Here is a 20466-nt window from a genome sequence, read left to right on the forward strand (position 1 = left end):
AAAGGCAACATTGCGGCGGAATTTAAGAGGTAGAAGACTATCAGTATGAGGAGGAGAGCTGATGAGACGAAGAGCTCCACTCTGTCCAGAAGAGCTGTGTGAGTGGAGCCCCCCCACACATGAGATGCATACTCCATACGAGGGCGGACAAGGCCCCTGTATATGGACAGCAACTGTGCAGGGGAGAAGAACTGGCGGAGACGGTACAGAACGCCCAGCCTCGAGGAAGCTGATTTAGTAAGAGATGAGATATGAAGTTTCCAATTGAGATTTTGAGTTAAGGATAGACCGAGAATGTTTAGTGTTGAGGAAGGTGATAGCTGGGTGTTGTCAAAGAATAGGGGATAGTTGTTTGGAAGATTGTGTCGAGTGGATAGGTGGAGAAACTGTGTTTTTGAGGCGTTGAAGGACACCAGGTTCTTCTTGCCCCAATCGGAAATAATAGTAAGGTCTGAGACTAAGCGTTCTGCAGTCTCCAACCTTGAGTCGTTAAGTTCCTGAAGGGTGGGTCTTCTATTAAAAGAAGTTGAATAATGCAGAGAGGAATCATCGGCGTAGGAATTGATAAGACAGTTCGTTTTGGAAAGAAGATCATCAATGAACAACAGAAAAAGAGTGGGAGATAGGACAGAACCCTGTGGGACACCACTGTTAATAGATTTAGGAGAAGAACAGTGACCGTCTACCACGGCAGGCGTCGGGGAACAGTCAAACCGCTGGGAATAAAGTGCAGAAGAGGATAGAAACCATGGGTAGTTTAATAGATTTGTGCAGACCTATCAGCTTTGATATGTCAGCATAATGTAAAGTTCACCAAACGGCTGAAGGATGACAAGGAATCCAGTTAAGAGAAGCTAGAGATCTCAGTAGGGCCTTGGGACATACTGGCGATCGGATAGAAGGTCAGAAATTGAAAATGCGCTGAATGCTACGGTGTGAGATTCAGTTCGCTGAACTAGAACAAGAAAGGTAAAGAAGCAATGGGACCGGTAGTTTGAAGTTGGGCGGTCACCCTTCTTGGGTACAGGCTGTATGAAGGTATGCTTCCAGCAGAAAGAGAAAATTAGATGTTGACGAGCAGAAGGCAAAGAGTTTGACCAGGCAGGGGTGACAGCACGGAGGCACGGTTTTTAGGACAATAGGAAGCGCTCATCAGGTCCTCAAGCCTTCCTGAGGATTGAGGCCAGAAGAGGGCGCAAAGAAAACACATCATTTGAAGAATCTTTATAACAGGCATAAAGGAGTCAGAGGGGGGATGAAGTGGGAGGGAATATGCCCAGAATCGTCAGAGTGGAGTTTTAGAAAAGTTTGAAGGATTCAGCCTTAGAGATAGATGAGACGGCAGTGTTGCCGTCAGGACTGAGAGTGGAGGAAAGATGAAGAAGTGAAGTTGGAGGAGATGTTTTGGCTAGATGCCAGAAGTCACAGGAAGAGTTAGAGAAAGCAAGGTTTTGACATTTTCTATTAATGAAAGAATTTTTGGTTAGTCGGAGAATAGATTTGGCACGATTTCGGGCAGAAATGTAAAGTTCATAATTAGCATTAGTTTGAAGGCTCTGGTACATTTTGTGAGCTGCCTCTCTATCACTGACAGCACGAGAACAAGCGTGATTAAACCAAGGCTTTTTAGCGTGAGGAGTAGAGAAAGAACGTGGAATGTATGCCTCCATTCCAGAGACAATCACCTCTGTGATGCGCTGAGCACACACAAAGGGAACTCTATCCTGGAAACAATAATCATTCCACGGGAAATCGGAAAAGTACATCCTCAGGTCGTCCCACCGAGCTGAAGCAAAATGCCAGAAGCATCGCCTCTTCGGTGGGTCCAGAGGGTGATGCCTCTTCGGTGGGTCCAGAGGGTGTACAGGCGCGATAGGACAGGATGCAGAAATAAGATTGTGATCGGAGGAGCCCAACGGAGTGAGCAGTTTGAGAGAATAAGCAGAAGGGTTTGAGGTAAGGAAGAGGTCTAGAATGTTGGGCCCGTCTCCAAGATGGTCGGGAATACGTGTAGGGTGCTGGACCAACTGCTCTAGGTCGTTGAGGATAGCAAAGTTGTAGGCTTGTTCACCAGGATGGTCAGTGAAAGAGGATGAAAGCCAAAGCTGGTGGTGAACATTGAAATCTCCTAGGATGGAGATATCCGCGAAGGGAAAGTGGGTCAAGATGTGCTCCACTTAAGAATTCACATAGTCAAAGAATTTTACATAGTTGGTAGAGTTAGGTGAGAGATAAACAGCACAGATGTATTTAGTAATAGAATGACAGTGAAGTCTTAACCAGATGGTGGAAAATTCAGAAGAGTCAAGGTCGTGGGCACGAGAGCAAGTGATGTCGTTGCGCACGTAGGCGCAACATCCAGCTTTGGATTGAAATTTAGGATAGAGATAGTAGGAGGGAACAGAGTAGAGATTGCTGTCAGTAGCCTCAGAAACCTGTGTTTCGGTAAGGAAGAGAAGGTGAGGTTTAGAGGAGGAGAGATGATGTTCCACAGAATGAAAATTAGAGCGAAGACCGCGAATGTTGCAGAAATTGAGAAAAAAGAGGTTCGAGGAGTTATCAAGACACCTCTCGGGTCGGCAGAGGAGTCCTCCCTGGGGGAATTTGTGGTCCCCAGGCAGGGACTCGAGCGCCATTTGAAATTTTAATTTTGGGAAAAGGTGTATATGTTGTGAGAATGTAGTGTGGTGTGGATAAAGAGAGGATCTGTCTTTAGAGAGCATGCTGAACTACTCTCCGGTGTTGGTGAGACAATAGGGAAACGGTTAGTGAGGACATGGGAAGGGTCTTTGGAGGGCTTCAGCTCCCTTCTCACCTCCCATATATACCTCACCGGGAGTGGCTTGCGCCCGTTCGGTAGGTGTCTTCCTACCTACTCCAGCCATTATAATAATGATAGGTATTATTATTATTATTATTATTATTATTATTATTATTATTATTATTATTGTTATCATCATCAGCAGCAGCAGCAGCATCATCATCATGTATTTCCTCTCACCATCATGACATCTGCGCCATAAAGATTCATATCGTCCATTAATGTTCACTGTTACGATCCCATGGTCATAAATTTATTGAATTGCGTATTCAAACTTATTTCCAATAACTTATCTTCCCATATCAGTTTATGTATATATTTTTTTTTGTCTATCTATCTATCTCTCTATTTGTGTATTTAGATATCTTTCCGTATATTAGTTTATCTATTTATATTTTTATTCAAGTGCACGCCACTGTCTCTATGGCAATATTTCATCATTTATACATGTGTTTAATTATTAACTTGTCAACCTAAATATTTATACAATCTCTCTCTCTCTCTCTCTCTCTCTCTCTCTCTCTCTCTCTCTCTCTCTCTCTCTCTCTCTCTCTCTCTCTCTCTCTCTCTCTCTCTCTCTCTCTCTCTCTCTCTCTCTCTCTCTCTCTCTCTCTCTCTCTCTCTCTCTCTCTCTCTCTCTCTCTCTCTCTCTCTCTCTCTCTCTCTCTCTCTCTCTCTCTCTCTCTCTCTCTCTCGTTGATACCCTGGAGGATAAATATTTTCCTCCAGCAAATCTCTTTCCACTCCTGAACTCTCTCTTGCCTATTTTGAATAAAGCAAATATGATGCGTTTGTTTACTCTCTCTCTCTCTCTCTCTCTCTCTCTCTCTCTCTCTCTCTCTCTCTCTCTCTCTCTCTCTCTCTCTCTCTCTCTCTCTCTCTCTCTCTCGCTCTCTCTGTCTGTCTCTCTCTCTCTCTCTCTCTCTCTCTCTCTCTCTCTCTCTCTCTCTCTCTCTCTCTCTCTCTCTCTCTCTCTCTCTCTCTCTCTCTCTCTCTCTCTCTCTCTCTCTCTCTCTCTCTCTCTCTCTCTCTCTCTCTCTCTCTCTCCTTTATCATCCTTCCATCATTTCATTTCCACCCTCTTTACTCCCTGCTTTATTGGTTCTCTCATAACCGTTCCCTTCCCTTCGCTTTCCCTCTTCATTCATCAATCGTCTATTCATTGTTGTATCAGTTCAATTATTCATCAGGTTATCTATACGTTCAGATCGCTTTGTTATTACCAGAAGTGGCACTGAAACTCACACCCAGGAGCTTTCCAACACTAAATGAGTGATATGTAACTAAGTTATTATAAGCTTACAATCGTTATTATTAAGGTTATTATTACTATTATTTTTATCGTTATTATTGTCCTTGTTATAGATTGCGTTCCTCGCTTTTCACCCTGTGCCTGATAAAAAGTTAGGAGGGCACACCATTGTAATTAGATGATTCGAGGGTGGGATAGATTATTATTAGCATTGTCGTTCATTACTCCCATTATGATTATTACACTACTGTTAATATTTGTGGTCCTGCCCTACTTTTCCAGCCGATCGTTTGTATTTCTGCAGCATGGTTTAATTATTACTGCTACTACTACGCTTACTACAAGGGTTACTTTTTCTTAAACTTTAACACTATCATTATTAACAGAAACTACATGCTCGTTATCATTCCTAACAGTACTATGTTCACAGCACGCCATCTATCGGAAACAATGACACTATTCACCATTCTAACACGCAACCATCGCGATCCCACTAATCACAAATTTTACAAACACCAAAATCACCAACATTATTTATCTTGTTCAAAATATCCACCTACCACCATTGCCGCCTCCACCACCACAGCCACCTCAACCACCACAGCATCCCTCACCATCACTGGTATCTCACCACCACCAATCCCTCACCATCGCATCCTTCACCACCACTCTCACCATCACCAGCACCATCAATTTTCCGTCAACACCATCACCACCACTATCCGCTTCCCGTGTCACCTCAAGGCTGGACACGACATGAAACAATGGATCGCGAATTGGTTGAGCAACAGACAACAAAGAGTTGTGATTGACGGATTTAACTCAAAGTGGGCGCCGGTCACTAGTGACGTCCCTCAGGGCTCGGTTCTTGGGCCAGTGCTCTTCATTATTTACATCAACGACGTGGATGTTGGACTCAATAATCGCAATAGTAAATTTGCAGACGACACAAAGGTTGGTAACTCGGTTCTCACTGACGAAGACAGGCAAAGCCTCCAAGAGGATTTGCACAAAATTTCAGCTTGGTCGGATAAATGTGAGATGCCCTTTAACGTAGACAAGTGCCAGGTTCTTCAAGTTGGAACAAAAAATAAGAAGTTCGGTTACGAAATGCGCGGCGTTAAACTCACAAGCGTTCAATGCGTTAAGGACCTGGGGGTCAAAATCGCGTCAAACCTCAAATTCTCACGTCAATGCATCGATGCAGCAAATAAAGCGAACAGAATGTTGGGCTTCATTAAAATAAACTTTTTATTCAAGAATAAAGATGTAATACTTCCGCTCTACAATAGTTTAGTCAGACCCCACTTGGAATATGCGGTACAGTTTTGGTCTCCCCACCATGCAAAGGACATTGCTAAACTAGAAGGTGTTCAGCGTCGAGCAACAAAAATGATCCCTTCCTTGCGCAACAAATCCTACGAAGAAAGGCTTTCCACCCTTAACATGTTCTCTCTTGAGAAACGTCGCCTCCGAGGAAAACTGATCAAATGTTTTAAAATACTTAATGGTTTCACGAATGTAGACAGAACAAAATTGTTTATGATCGATGACACTTTGCGAACGAGGAACAATGGCATAAAACTCAATTGTAGACAAGTAAATTCAGACTGCACCAAATTTTTCTTCACCAACGTTGTAGTGCGAGAATGGAATAAGCTCCCACCGTCAGTGGTCCAGTGTAACACGATTGACTCCTTCAAAAACAAGCTCGTCCGTCACTTCCTTCAACTTAATATTAACTAGAGTAGAAAAGCAACGTTTTGGAGCCATCTGATTAATGTAAAATCACTTAGGTTAAGGACAGACCACCTAGTCTGGACCATGAGGTCTGTGTGGTCTGATTTTCTATGTAAATCTCCCTCCTCCTCATTTATTTGTTTGATTTAGTCTTTATTTTTATTTTGTTTAGGACACCATTAGGTCTTGATATTCCTTTGTAACTATTTGAGATTATAATTTCTGACGCTTTCTTTAATGCCAGTGATGACCCTTTTTTTACTCTATCCTCCTTACGGACTTCTCTTTCCGTGTTCTTTATCATAAGGTTCAACTCTTTCTCATATTGTTGCCTTAAAATTCACGATTATTTCCTTACGTGACCATAAATCTTTAGGCAACATTTATAACATCATGAATATTCAGTGTGTAAGCTGTAAGGCAGCCTCTTTATGAATGGCTTCAGTATCACCATGGAGTAAACCGTGCACGAAAAAAAGCATCGCATCGTATATGGAAATTAGCCAAACACACAACTTTTCACTAAATCTTAAAAAAATAGCAAATGACCTTAATAGGAAAAAAGGAAAACGAAGACAAAGAAGACGCTCCCAAAACAAAGTATCAAAGCCTAATGGTTTTTCACTGCACCTTGAAGGAAGCATCCCATCCCCCTGATAATTTTTCTCTACATTTTAACAAAAATAAATACACTATCACATTTTAACAGTTTTCACCATAAGAAAACAAGAAAGAAAGAAAGACACAAGTTCGTCAATGAATACCAACGCGTTGACACTAAACAAACCACATCTTATTATCTCGATATTCACTCTATCTATTATGCATATATATCTTATCTTATCCATATTTGTCTTAATACCTCCATATATATCAGCACCCCTTAACCCCCTTCCCGCCACCGCCGCACGCCGCCTCTTCACCTTCCCAACACTCGCCAGACATCGCGCGACAGCCTTCCCGCGCGGCGTCTCGTCTCGCAGTCAAGTTTTACTCTATTCGGCGCCCGCGGTGTTTGATGTCAGGCAATAAACCTCCTGAATATGTAGGTTTTCATCTCCAACACACACACATGGCGGCGCTACCTCACACACACACACACACACACACACACACACACACACACACACACACACACACACACACACACACACACACACACACACACACACACACACACACACACACACACACACACACACACACACACTTTGGTCCAGTCTGGCAGTAATTTATGAGCTTATTCATTTCATGTCTCCCTGTTTTATTCACTTTAATAATTCTGCGCGTCAGCCTGGCGCTGAGACACACCCGCCGCGTTGATAGCCTTGTCAACGCGTCTCAGCGGGGCGCCAAAGAGTGTGGCCCTCTGAATGAGTTAGCATGGTGCTCCAAAGAATATTATGATGCTAAAAGGATCCTCAGAAAGATATTATCAGAGCTTCTTCCACTGAAAATAATACTAAAAAATGAAATTGAATTTATAAGGACTGAAATTTAGATGAAAAATTTTGCTTACAAGTTTTGGATCGTAAATAATATGCCTTTTACTACGACTACTTCTTCCACTACTACTACTACTACTACTACTGCTATTTCCTCCACTGCTGCTACTACTACTACTTCCACTGCTACTGCTACTACTACTACTGCTACTACTACTACTACTACTACTACTACTACTACTACTGTACCACTACTGCTACTACTACTGCTTCTACTACAATACTTCTACAACTATTATTATTTTAAGTAGTACCACTTCCTATCCGCGACTACACTCCAAATCATTTCGTAGTGGTTGTAATACTGGGCCTATAATTACTCGGTACTTTTTTATCTCCTTTCTTAAAAATCGGTGTCACGTTAGCCTTTTTCCAATCTGAAGGGACGATGCCTTGTCGCAAGGACATATTGAATACGGTTGTGAGGGAGGAGAGTATTTCGCTCTTTGTTTCTTTCAGCAGAGTTGGATATACTTTGTCAGGTCCAGGACTTTTATTTGTTTTAAGTGATTTGAGGGCTTTAAGGACTTCATCGGGTTTTATTTCAAAGTTAGACAATGCATGCTCGGGATTTACATTAGTACTGGTGTTGATGGTGGTGGCGGGAGGACTGTTATTATTAAACACCGAGGAAAAGTAATTGTTTAATAGGTTTGCAACGTGTTGGCTGTCAGTCACTAGTGCACCGTCGCTGTTTGTTAAAGGTCCAATTCCACTTCTGATCGCCTTTCTGTTGTTTATGTAACTGAAGAAGGATTTAGGATTATTTTTACAGTTGGCTGCAATATTTTCTTCATATCTACGCTTTGCCTGACGCACTAATCTGTTAACTCGTCGCCTGGCATCATTGTAAAGTCTAATGTTTTCGGGCGTGCTTTGCTCTTTCTTTAACCTGTAAGACAATTTTCTCTCCTTCACTGAGTGTTTAATTTCGCTATTAAACCAAGGTGGACTTTTATTAGTGTTAATTCGCTTCTCGCACAAGGGGACAAATGTGTCCTGCTGAGTGAGTAAGTGATTTTTATAGCTTAGCCAGGCGTCCTCTACATTGCCGTCATCTGATAGTTGCATATCTATTAGTTTTCGTCGGATTTCTACGAAGTTGGCTCTTTTGAAATTGGGCACCTTTACTTTATTTTCAGTCACCGATGTTTGAGCTCTAATGTCAACGCGCACTAGTTTATGATCGCAGGAACCGAGGTGCTCTCCTACCGTGACATTACTGACTAGGTTATCTTGGGTCGCTATATGCGGGGTGTTGTCGATCAAGACTGACCCCGTTCCTAAAATGTTCTAGGTTGGGGCCCAACGGGACGCTAAATTAGCAATGTGTGAACCCAGTAAGATCTTCGCATGGGAATAGGATATCATAAAATCGATCCTCCATAAATGTTACATCCTCATGATCATTCTTTGTTCGTATCTAAGATCAACCGTATTGCCTTATCAGTTATCTTCGAGCTTTTTACCATTTTGATCGTCTCTATAACTTTAATCCTTCCTTTCCCCACCGCTGCGTGCCCTTGATCTCCGTTCCTTTCCCCCAGAAGAGGCTCCAGCCGAGCTCCAAAACGACCCTCAGCCGAGCCTAGCTCCCAAGTCCATCCAAGGAACGCCAGGCCTCCCGCTGCTCCTGCTGGGGCTTCACCATCTGCTGGGACGAGAGGGGGCAAGAACCTGGTGCCTCTGGGTATTTCTAGCGGCGTGTCTAGTGCTCCCCAACGCCATCAGGGGGACGAGTGGCCTTCAGGACGCCTCTCAGACTAGTAAAGAAGCCAAGACATTGTTGAAAGTCGCCGCGAGGGATGAAAACAGAGTCCTTGATGTCACGCTCTTAAGAAAACAGGAGTTGAAAGGTGGTTTGAGAATACTCTTTGGGTCCTATACTCCCTCCTCTTCCTTTGAATCCTTCACTTCCTTATCCTCTTCCTGCTTCGTCTCCTATACCCCATCCTTTTCCAGCTTATCGCTGAAATCCTACACCACCACCTCCTCCTCCTCCTCCTCCTCCTCCTCCTCCTCCTCCTCCTCCTCCTCCTATTCCTCCTCCCGAAGGCACCACCATCGCCCACTCAGTGTTCCGACGTCCACGTACTTTGATCTATCCTCCTCCTCCTCCTCCTCCTCCTCCCCTTCCCTCACCCACGCTTCCTGCACTTCCCCCGCTCACGTCTTCCGCTCTCAGCTCTAACCCACGGCGGGGCGTGTGGGAAGCGAGGCGCGGAGGACGTAGCGGCGCGGGAGTGTCTTTTTGTGTTGGTTGTTTGCGGTGGTGTGTTGGTGCCGGTGTGTTGCGGGGCGTGAAGGTGTGTGTTGTCCCTCCTCCCTCATGCATGTGTAAAAATGTGTTGCTCTTTCCTGCTCTCTCGATCACGCCACACACACACACACACGCACACACACACACACCATATACGGACAATGTACATATAATTGTAAGGTCGTGTGTACAGTGTATTCATCAGTGTGTACCTTTCCACTCCATCACCCAGTCACGGGAATACATAAACGTTCATGCATAAACGCTCATACATACATACATACATACAATCATACGTAAATTCACTCGCCAGGCAGAGTAAAATAGAGAGGGAGAGAGAGAATGGAAATTCACGTAAACTGGATGTGTATTTTTTTTTTTACGTAAACATACACTTTATAATTAGACTCAGACCACACGTGTTTTTTTCACTTGCCGCTCTAAAGGTGTGGAAAAAAATGAAAGTAAACAAGAGATTTTAAATACAAATGATAAAACTGAATGTCAAGAAACGTTAATGATAAAAAAATTGGAAGTGTAAGATGCCAACAAGGAAAAAAAAGTGAGAACGAGGAAGAAAAGGTGATTGACATAAAAAGTTGGAGAGAGAAAATAAATGGAAACAGATGAAAGATTGAAAAGATGCATCAGGGAAAACAAACTCAAAGTGTGGAAGGAAAAATATACAAAATAAAGAATAAAATAAAAATAGGTGATTGATGATACAGGTTGATGAGAAAAAAAAAGAGATGGAAGAAGGAAAATGAGATAGAAAAGGTTAATATGAAAAATAGTTAGATGATGGAAAAGGAGGACAAGTGAAGAGAGAAAAAGGTGAAAAACTTCAGAGAAAAACGGGAAAGGAAACGGAAATGACGCAAATCTAAATTAGAATACCAAAAAAAGGAAGAAAAAAAAAGGGAGAGACACTCAACAGGGGAGAAATGTGCAGGTATGAAATTAAAGTGCAAATGTGATCAATTATTTTTGGTTTTGTGGAAATAGGATAAAGATGCAAACAGTGGAAAGGAATATTGGAACGCATGAAAAGAAAGATTAAAAAAAATATATAAGAACGTAAACAGCCAATGAGAAGAAAAGAGGAAGAAATTATTGATGTTGAAACTCGTGAAAGATTGGAAAAGATCGAAACTGTAAAAGACTTAGACTCATGAAAAGGAAGATGTAAAAGATAACTACCCAACGAACGTGAACAAATTATATGAGCAAATAATGGAGAAATTTCAGGGGACAAAAGGACTATAAAGTTCATCTGTTACTGTAACCAATGGGTCTTACCTTAGTGGAAGTGAAATAGAGCTCAATAATTTAATGAAGAATTTGAAGCAAAGAAAAAAAGAAATTCTGAAAATTCTCAAGATAAAAACCTGTAATAGAAAAGACTGAAACAAGTAAAAAAGAAAGAGGAAAAGAATATCAGGAGGGACTTAACAAAAACGTTAGAGAAGAAAAAATAAATATTCTCGAGGAAGGATGTGGAGTTATTGAATTAGAAATATGATAAAAGTTTTTCGGCTTTGTGGAAATGTGAGAGATGAAAAAGAAGGACTGAAACTCACGCAGGAAAAGAACACATATGAAATTAAACTGTGAGGACGATCAATGACTCGCTCTCTGGCTTGTGGAGATGCAACAGAGATGAGAAGAAAAGAATGTAATTGTTAGCTCAAGAATGAGAGAAATACAAAAAGATAAATAAAATAAATGAGTAAAGGAGGACTGACACTCGCGGAAAAAAAAAAAAACTTATGGAATTAAACTAATATGACGATCAGTGACTCACCCTCTGGTTCGTGGAAATGAGAAACTAAAAAGAAATAAAAACGGTAAGATAACAACGATAAAAAGGAAAGATAAGAAGAAAAAAAAGGAAAAGATAAAAGTTCAGACAAAGATAAATTATTAGTTCAAGAAGGTTGTTAAATCCCTTGCTCTCGATTACGCTAGGAATTAGTGTTATCAATGAAACAAATAAAATAAGAGAAAGAAGATTGATTAAATGCTTCGTAAATTAAACTTCGACGCTGTAACCAATTAGAGACACGAGAACGATTAGGAAATAACAAAAGTAAATTAGCAAATGAACGAGTTATTGTTGGCAATAATTAATTTTCTATCAATTAAGTGATTTCTGTTGAAGGTAAAAAGTGAAAGAAAATGAGATACAATAAAATTTCTGAGCGTTTGATATTCTCTCTCTCTCTCTCTCTCTCTCTCTCTCTCTCTCTCTCTCTCTCTCTCTCTCTCTCTCTCTCTCTCTCTCTCTCTCTCTCTCTCTCTCTCTCTCTCTCTCTCTCTCTCTCTCTCTCTCTCTCTCTCTCTCTCTCTCTCTCTCTCTCTCTCTCTCTCTCTCTCTCTCTCTCTCTCTCTGTGGTGACGAACACTGAAGCGAGGCAAATAAAGAATATTCACGCAAGTTGAAGGAAAGATACGGTGAAGGAGTGAAGGGAAAAATGGATCAAGAAAATAAGAGGATGGGAAGGAAGTTGTTAAGGCGTTGCTGAGATGGACATCCGACGGCCGTGGTTTACTGCCGACGGGTGACAGATGTCGGGGAGGGCGCCGAGTGTTTTGAAATATCCAAAACTGTCGGCGTGTGGCCTGACGTCGGGAGGCGTCGGGAGTCAAGATCGTGAATGTGTAACACTGGCCTTGGTTGTCTTTGGTGCATGTGTTCCTCATAACAGATTATACCACACAGTGTTTGGCTGGTGTGTGTTGAGGCTTTGCTCCCTTTTTCCTTACTATGCAAGGAAGAGAAGTTGCTGCTCGCCATCAGTATCAATCCTGTTGGTCAAAGGCAAGAAGAACACAGTGATGATTAAAAGAAAACTGTTTCCCGGTGCTTTCCTGAAGTCATGACCATTTTCACTTCATTTCAAGGTGCTGCCTTTGGCCCCTTATCTGGTGTTCACTGTGTAATGGTTTGTTCTCCAGGAACAGCTGCATTGCATGTATGTACAAACAGGAAGATGGGATAATTAACAAAATTAGAGTACATAAGAATAACGGAAAATGTTGAATAACTTTCAAGGGCTTTTATAGTTTGGGTTCTATATACTAAAACTTCTGGGAGGCTGTGAAATTATAAGCTTCAACAGGTTATAATATGTGTGTACTGTTTTAGGTCCCCAAACTGTGTGTGGAGGAAAATATCAACGGCATCCCGAGTAACGACAGCAGCACCCAGCCGGTGGCCACACAAGCTGCACGCAAGATGCTCTCAGGCCGCCCCTAGATGCCACCCCGGATGCCGGCCTGGTGCACCCCCTTGTACGCCTCCTGGAGAGGGCAGACAAGTGAGTGTGGGCTGAGTGCTGTAACCAGAGGCCAGGGTTCAGGATGTCTATTTATCCTCTTTATAAATTAAACTTTCAAGAGAGGAATATCAAGGCTTCTCAAACTGAAACTGATCATTCTTTTGACATGTATTAAGGCCATAGGAGCAGCAGTTGTGTTCACTTATTAATTTGTTTTGCTCTTCAGCTGCCTCCTTTAGTTTATAAGTAAACTGAATTCCTATTGTGCCAATGTGAAGTAAGGAAAATGTTCTAGATACGAATGCCAAATTGTTTGTATAAACTGGCGACCATTACTGTTACGTGTAGGATTACTTCACGACGAACTTGTGCACCTGCGCGTCATCTGATCATTTCTGATGGCTGACAAGCGCCCTGCCGAAGCCCCTCCCTGCACGTTCTACACTGTTCCATCTGTCCAATTCAGAAATAATAGCAAGGTTAAGCATTCTGTGGCATCCAGCCCTGAGTTGTATCGTTCCTGCTGTGAGGGTCTCGGGTTGAAAAACGTGGAGGGAAAAGAAAGTCCTAAGATGAAAAGAAGGAGGTAGAAAAGGGTGTCGCTTCTTGACAGAATCTTTGTTTTTACGTTGTATGAACAAGTGTTTTTAGTTTGAAGTTTGTTCCTCCATGTAATCCACGGTGTTTGCCTCCCTAACAGCCTCGGGTGCTGTCGTGTCGTTCGTCAAGCTGCTCCGCTCGCCGCACACCAACGTGGCATGCAGAGCAAGCCGTGTGGGCGCCGGGAAACACTGCTGGCGATGGCCCCAAACTCAGAGACTTAGTCATTAAGGCTGGCATTGTACAACCTCTTCTGGAACTAATTAGACCAGACACAGAGGTAAGTTCATGAGGATGATTTCTTACATTTTATAATGGGATGCTCTACCATTCAGTGATGTATTCTTTCTTCACTTCAAAACTCAAGCACAAAGTGGACAGTAAACTAATGCTTATAAGAGAAAGGAAAAATACATTAATCATCAGAACAAATTGTCTTCAGTATCTTCAGTCCTGTAGCATCACTGCATCATAATGAATGTATTGCTGAGTGTAGATACACAGGTCTTTGTTGAGCAGACACGAAAAGGCGGCACCAGGTGGAAGGCCACAGCCACAGACGGCAGGCCAGTGCTGGTACACAATACGGTGATGGAGGCAGTGGTAGTGAACAGGGTTATAACTTGTTGGCTGCTGGAAGGTGTTTGAAGGATGGGTACTTTGAATTATGAGGAACTAATAAAGTAATGTAAAGGCTAGAGTTCTATTCTCAGGTCTGAGGACATGTATCTTAACATGAATTCCTTAGTCATTCATTCATTATTGTCTTAGAAGACACAATAAGACCCAGTGAGGTGATGCCCCACTCGGACCGCTTTCTGCATGCATGTTATTTGTGTGTCATACCAGTGGGAGTGTAAAACTCACCAAAAGTATTGTAGGTTAACATGGCTCATTAATATTCACCCAGCAAAGGGTTATAAATGTGTTCATCTTCTCAGACTGCCGAGATCAACGAGGTTGACCGCCTGGGCCAGATGACTGAGGAGTGCGGCGGACTGGACAAGACTGAGGACTGCAGCACCACGACAACGAGGCCGTGTACGAGAAGGCCCTGGATGGGTATCATCAAGAAGTGTTCCGGCGAGGAGGAGGGCCCGAGGTGAGTAGCGCCACCAGTGGCCCTCTCTCCCTCCGTGATGCAGTGTTTCGGCGCCACACAGACACGCTGCTTTGGCCGGGTAAGTACTTGAGGCTCTGTTCTGTTCTGTACCGTGCTTCTAAAGGCTGCGGCAGGAAGGTTGAGGGCGGACCGCTGCTGTGCGGAGGTAAAGGGTGAAAGGAAAGATTGGTTATAGCGGTAACAGTGGTTGTTGTCGTGCAGAAGATGTTGTAGTAATTTGCCCTGGTGGTTGTGGTGGTAGGAATCGTAGAGTTGTGTTGTTGATGTTAGCTTTTCTGCCAGCCTCGGTCCACACAAGGCTGCATGTACCGAAGATATTTCTACCTCCAAAGATCTCGCCTGTACCCGCCACACCACCGTTGCTGCGTCGCTCCAAGAAAATCCTCCCCAGCCTCCAGGATGCCATACCCGTTGTCCCTGGAACAGCTTGACAGGCCCAGTACCTATAACTTTTTCACCAGCATAACTGAGCCTGTTATCGACGTCTGGTGTCTTAAGACAAAGGGGGGAGGCGAAGAGATGAAAGGGAATAGGGAAAAGAGCATATGAAGGGGCAGTATAAAGGGGAGATTCAGTTAGAGGAAGGTGATAAAGGGTTTAACTTATGTTGTCGAAAGACACTGTTAAAAGAGAGGGGGGGGGGGGGAAGATTGCTCCCTCTTGCACGAGGGAGCACGGGCCTTTGCCAAAGGCGACTCGTAGCAGGGAGCCGACAGACCGACTCTATCGGCGATCAAAATCTAGCCGACCAAGTCGGTCTGTCGACGAGGACTGGCGTGTCTCTGTTAGAAGAGACATTAGCTTAGAGAAGTTATATTAGAAAAGTTATTAGCACGCAGAGGTAATGAATGTTGAAAGCTGAAGAAGGTGAAGAAGAGAAGGAAGGAAAACAAAAATGCGATGGGAGGGAAGGAGAATAAAAGTTCAGACAAAGGACTGGAGGAAAAAACAATAAGAGAAAAAATAAAAATGAGAAAAAATGGACAAAAAGCACGAAGTAATGAAAAAAAAAAAAAAAGGCAAGACGAGATGGCAGGAGACTAATAGTTATGAAAAAGGACTGAAGGAAGAACTATAACTGAGAAGAAAAAGAGCAAAAGAGAAAGGTGAAAGAGGACAAAAAACACGAAATAAAAGAAAACAAAAAGTAACACGAAATAAAAGAGAAAGGCAGAGCTAGCCAGTGAGCCACACGCCCACACCACACGCCCACACCACACGTCAGGACCAGCGAGGGTGTGGAGCATGAACCACAGTGATCCATCACAAACCAGTACGATCCCAAAACCTTCCCTGCTCGATAAACACACTAACTCTGATACACGTGTTTGCCATTACAGTGTCTCCGTACTCTGTGGCTGGCTCTGAGGGAACCTGAAGTGCGTGTTGGGCACTTAAATATTATAGGAGCGCCTCTAAAGCCTTTTTCTGCTCCTTAAGTGCCACCCATGTCGGGAGTTGGAATCTAAATCATGACTGACGGATCCCACGCGTGATTCTGATCCTCGGCACGCGATGACGCCATGAACAGCACTTACTTGTACCCATATCTCGGCCACGATCTTTTGAGTAGTAGTAGTAGTACTAGTAGCAGTCAGGGAAGTAGTAGCAGCAGTGGCAGGCTAAGGGCACGCGATAACGTCATGAACAGCACTTACTTGTACCCATATCTCGGCCACAACCTTTCGAACAGTCGTAGTAATAGCAGTTAGAGGGGCAGTAACAGTAGCAGAAGTAGTAGTAATAATAGTAGTGGTGGTAATTATAGAGAAGCACGAGCATGTGAAGGGCAAGAAAGGTCGCGGCTAGGGGGAGTAATAACGCGCGGGCAGGGCAGGAAAAAGCTCCCCCGCCAGGCCACGTCAGCGATGCCCCGCAGCTGCCGGAGAGTGACATTCCCGCGATGGGCGAGCACCCGCCGCCGCCACCACGCCACCCTACCGCCGCCCTGCCGCCATCCTGCCGCCACCCTGCCATCACCCAGCCGCCGCCCTGCCGCCACCCTGCCATCACCCAGCCGCCGCCCTGCCGCCACCCTGCCGGCACCCAGCCACCACCCTGCCATCAACCTCTCACCCATCCTCCACTCCCTCTTCCACCCCTGCCATCCATCCCTCACTCCATCTCCTATTCTGCCAGATATCGAACTACCAACCTCCCTCCCTCTCCACATCCCCTGCAACCACCCTGCCACTCATCCATCACTCTAATCCACTTCGTCACACAGCGGCCACCTCTTCATCTTCCACCCTGCCAAGCATTCTGGCACCTACCCCCTCTCCACTAGCCTGCTATCACTTCACCCATCCACCCTATCCTCCACATCCCCTACATTCACCCATCCACTCACCCACCCACCCTGTTTTCCACCTTCCATGCCTCTTACTACCCTTCCACCTTTCCACCCACCCTGTCACCTTAGCCACCTCCCCCTGTGACCCTTCCACCTTTTAACCCTTCCACCAAAACCTTCACTCCACCTCCTCCCGCCATCCTCAACCACCCCCACCCATCCACCACCCTGGCACCCACTACCCAGCCCCACCCTGACACCCACTCCTCTACCACTCCCGGCAACAGCCACCACCTCTCCCATGCCTCCCTTCCCTCCCTCCCCTGCCAGAGCTGCCTGCATGTTCCCTGAATGATGAATATTCCTGGAAAATGTTGTAAAAAAGTGCAAACCACTTGGGGCCTTGCTTGTGAGTGTGTGTGTGTGTGTGTGTGTGTGTGTGTGTGTGTGTGTGTGTGTGTGTGTGTGTGTGTGTTGCTTTCGGTACTTAAATTTGATTGCACGTTCACTCTGTTTATATATTACATTTCCATAAGTAGAATAGTATTAGTAGTATTAGTATTAGTATTAGTATTAGTAGTATTAGTATTAGTAGTATTGGAACCCCTACCGCTCATATCATTTGTTCTCTCTGTGTGTGCAGATTGTTGGTTCTTGCCTTTTTTGTTGTTGTAAATATTATTGTTGTTGTTTTATTGTTACGTACATTTTATATTCCCTGAAGCTCCCGTCGGTGTTTGGGGAAGTTGGAGGAGAGAGAGAGAGAGAGAGAGAGAGAGAGAGAGAGAGAGAGAGAGAGAGAGAGAGAGAGAGAGAGAGAGAGAGAGGAGAGAGAGGAGAGAGAGGAGAGAGAGAGAGAGAGAGAGAGAGAGAGAGAGAGAGAGAGAGAGAGAGAGAGAGAGAGAGAGAGAGAGAGAGAGAGAGAGAGAGAGAGAGAGAGAGAGAGAGAGAGAGAGAGAGAGAGAAAAGAGAGAAAGAGAGAGAGAGAGCGAGAGAGAGAGAGAGAGAGAGAGAGAGAGAGAGAGAGAGAGAGAGAGAGAGAGAGAGAGAGAGAGAGAGAGAGAGAGAGAGAGAGAGAGAGAGAGAGAGAGAGAGAGAGAGAGAGAGAGAGAGGAAAGCTTGTGGTAATTGATATCGGCATTTACATCCGATGTGCAGGAACATTGGAGGGATGTAGTAACAAACGTAACGGGAAGGAAAGTGAAGAGTGGCGGAAGTAAGAACAGCGACGCGCACTCGGTAATCATCAAACGCGCAGTGCTTGCGACATCATAATTAATCGAGTTCCGTTGTTCTAGGTTGCTTAGTTTTTGCACAATTGGGAAATAAAAGTTCGGACCGTCTGAGTTTGCACCGTCTTTTGTTATTTTGTTACTTATACGTCGGATTAAAGTGCTAACCACACCTAACCTATTGTCGATAGACCCTCAAACTATAGCGCAATCGTCTTCCCAGTGGCTGCTGTAGTTGTTGAGATATAGGAGGTGGTCCCAAACTTACCGATACGAAATTTGGACTTAAGTCAACTGGCAAGGCCCGCGACGCAGTTTTTCAGCGTTCAGGTCTGCCAGGGTGTCTGTACGTGAGAATGAAAACTCAAAGGAAAGTAAACCCAACCCTCAACACTTCTCTGTACACTTGATAACCCACAGTACTTCACAAGTGTCCTCAGCCTAACATGAAAAAAAAAATCCCTTTTCTATAAAAGGAGTGAAGAAACTTTTTATAACATTTGGAGAATAATTTGCACCAAGACAACTTATTTTAACTTTATTGATATAGGAAAATATCTTTGACAGGTGGAGAATGATACATTGTGCTGGATGATCAGATTTTTCATCATCTGGCACAAATTTATTTGGTCCCTTATTACGAAATAACATTTGAGTCAAATGCATTAGGCAGTTTATAAAGTTAAATTTATTGAATGAATAAAAAGAGGTAAAAAAGCCATTACCTAATATGAAAAGTAGTCCATATAATTCCTCAAGCTTCAGCCTATCAAGCAAACAATTTTGAAACACACACAGAGGCACCAGCGGGTCCACTGAAGGCCCAGTAAAACACTGAGACACCAGCGGGTCCACTGAAGGCCCAGTAAAACACTGAGGCACCAGCGGGTCCACTGAAGGCCCAGTAAAACATTGAGGCACCAGCGGATCCACTGAAGGCCCAGTAAAACACTGAGGCACCAGCGGGTCCACTGAAGGCCCAGTAAAACATTGAGGCACCAGCGGGTCCACTGAAGGCCCAGTAAAACACAGAGGCACCAGCGGGTCCACTGAAGGCCGAGTAAAACATTGAGGCACCAGCGGGTCCACTGAAGGCCCAGTAAAACATTGAGGCACCAGCGGGTCCACTGAAGGCCCAGTAAAACATTGAGGCACCAGCGGGTCCACTGAAGGCCCAGTAAAACATTGAGGCACCAGCGGGTCCACTGAGGGCCCAGTAAAACATTGAGGCACCAGCGGGTCCACTGAAGGCCCAGTAAAACACTGAGGCACCAGCGGGTCCACTGAAGGCCCAGTAAAACATTGAGGCACCAGCGGGTCCACTGAAGGCCCAGTAAAACATGCTGCAGAGGCCACTTAGACAAGTGGGATACATTATCACATTATTCCGCCGTGGAACACACACACCCTGCCTGCTGCTGCTCCTCCCTTGCCAGACACACACACTGAAGTCCTAGAAAGAAAATCCACCCTCAGGCACGTTGTTCACGGCAGAGAAGTCGTACGCCTGGCCACTGGTGGCGCTACTCACCTCGGGCCCTCCTCCTCGCCGGAACACTTCTTGATGATACCCATCCAGGGCCTTCTCGTACACGGCCTCGTTGTCGTGGTGCTGCAGTCCTCAGTCTTGTCCAGTCCGCCGCACTCCTCAGTCATCTGGCCCAGGCGGTCAACCTCGTTGATCTCGGCAGTCTGAGAAGATGAACACATTTATAACCCTTTGCTGGGTGAATATTAATGAGCCATGTTAACCTACAATACTTTTGGTGAGTTTTACACTCCCACTGGTATGACACACAAATAACATGCATGCAGAAAGCGGTCCGAGTGGGGCATCACCTCACTGGGTCTTATTGTGTCTTCTAAGACAATAATGAATGAATGACTAAGGAATTCATGTTAAGATACATGTCCTCAGACCTGAGAATAGAACTCTAGCCTTTACATTACTTTATTAGTTCCTCATAATTCAAAGTACCCATCCTTCAAACACCTTCCAGCAGCCAACAAGTTATAACCCTGTTCACTACCACTGCCTCCATCACCGTATTGTGTACCAGCACTGGCCTGCCGTCTGTGGCTGTGGCCTTCCACCTGGTGCCGCCTTTTCGTGTCTGCTCAACAAAGACCTGTGTATCTACACTCAGCAATACATTCATTATGATGCAGTGATGCTACAGGACTGAAGATACTGAAGACAATTTGTTCTGATGATTAATGTATTTTTCCTTTCTCTTATAAGCATTAGTTTACTGTCCACTTTGTGCTTGAGTTTTGAAGTGAAGAAAGAATACATCACTGAATGGTAGAGCATCCCATTATAAAATGTAAGAAATCATCCTCATGAACTTACCTCTGT

General features: G+C 44.3%; 1 long non-coding RNA gene across 1 annotated transcript; it reads left to right on the top strand.

Annotated features, from left to right (window-relative positions):
- The first annotated feature begins 9002 nt into the window (after positions 1-9002).
- On the top strand, positions 9003-13709 carry LOC126992446 (uncharacterized). Its single transcript, XR_007746558.1, has 3 exons — positions 9003-9174; positions 12727-12898; positions 13560-13709. It is a non-coding gene; the product is annotated as an uncharacterized LOC126992446 (long non-coding RNA).
- Positions 13710-20466: the final 6757 nt, after the last annotated feature.

This window comes from Eriocheir sinensis, unplaced genomic scaffold (genome assembly GCF_024679095.1).
Source record: "Eriocheir sinensis breed Jianghai 21 unplaced genomic scaffold, ASM2467909v1 Scaffold465, whole genome shotgun sequence".
Lineage (NCBI taxonomy): Eukaryota > Metazoa > Arthropoda > Malacostraca > Decapoda > Varunidae > Eriocheir > Eriocheir sinensis.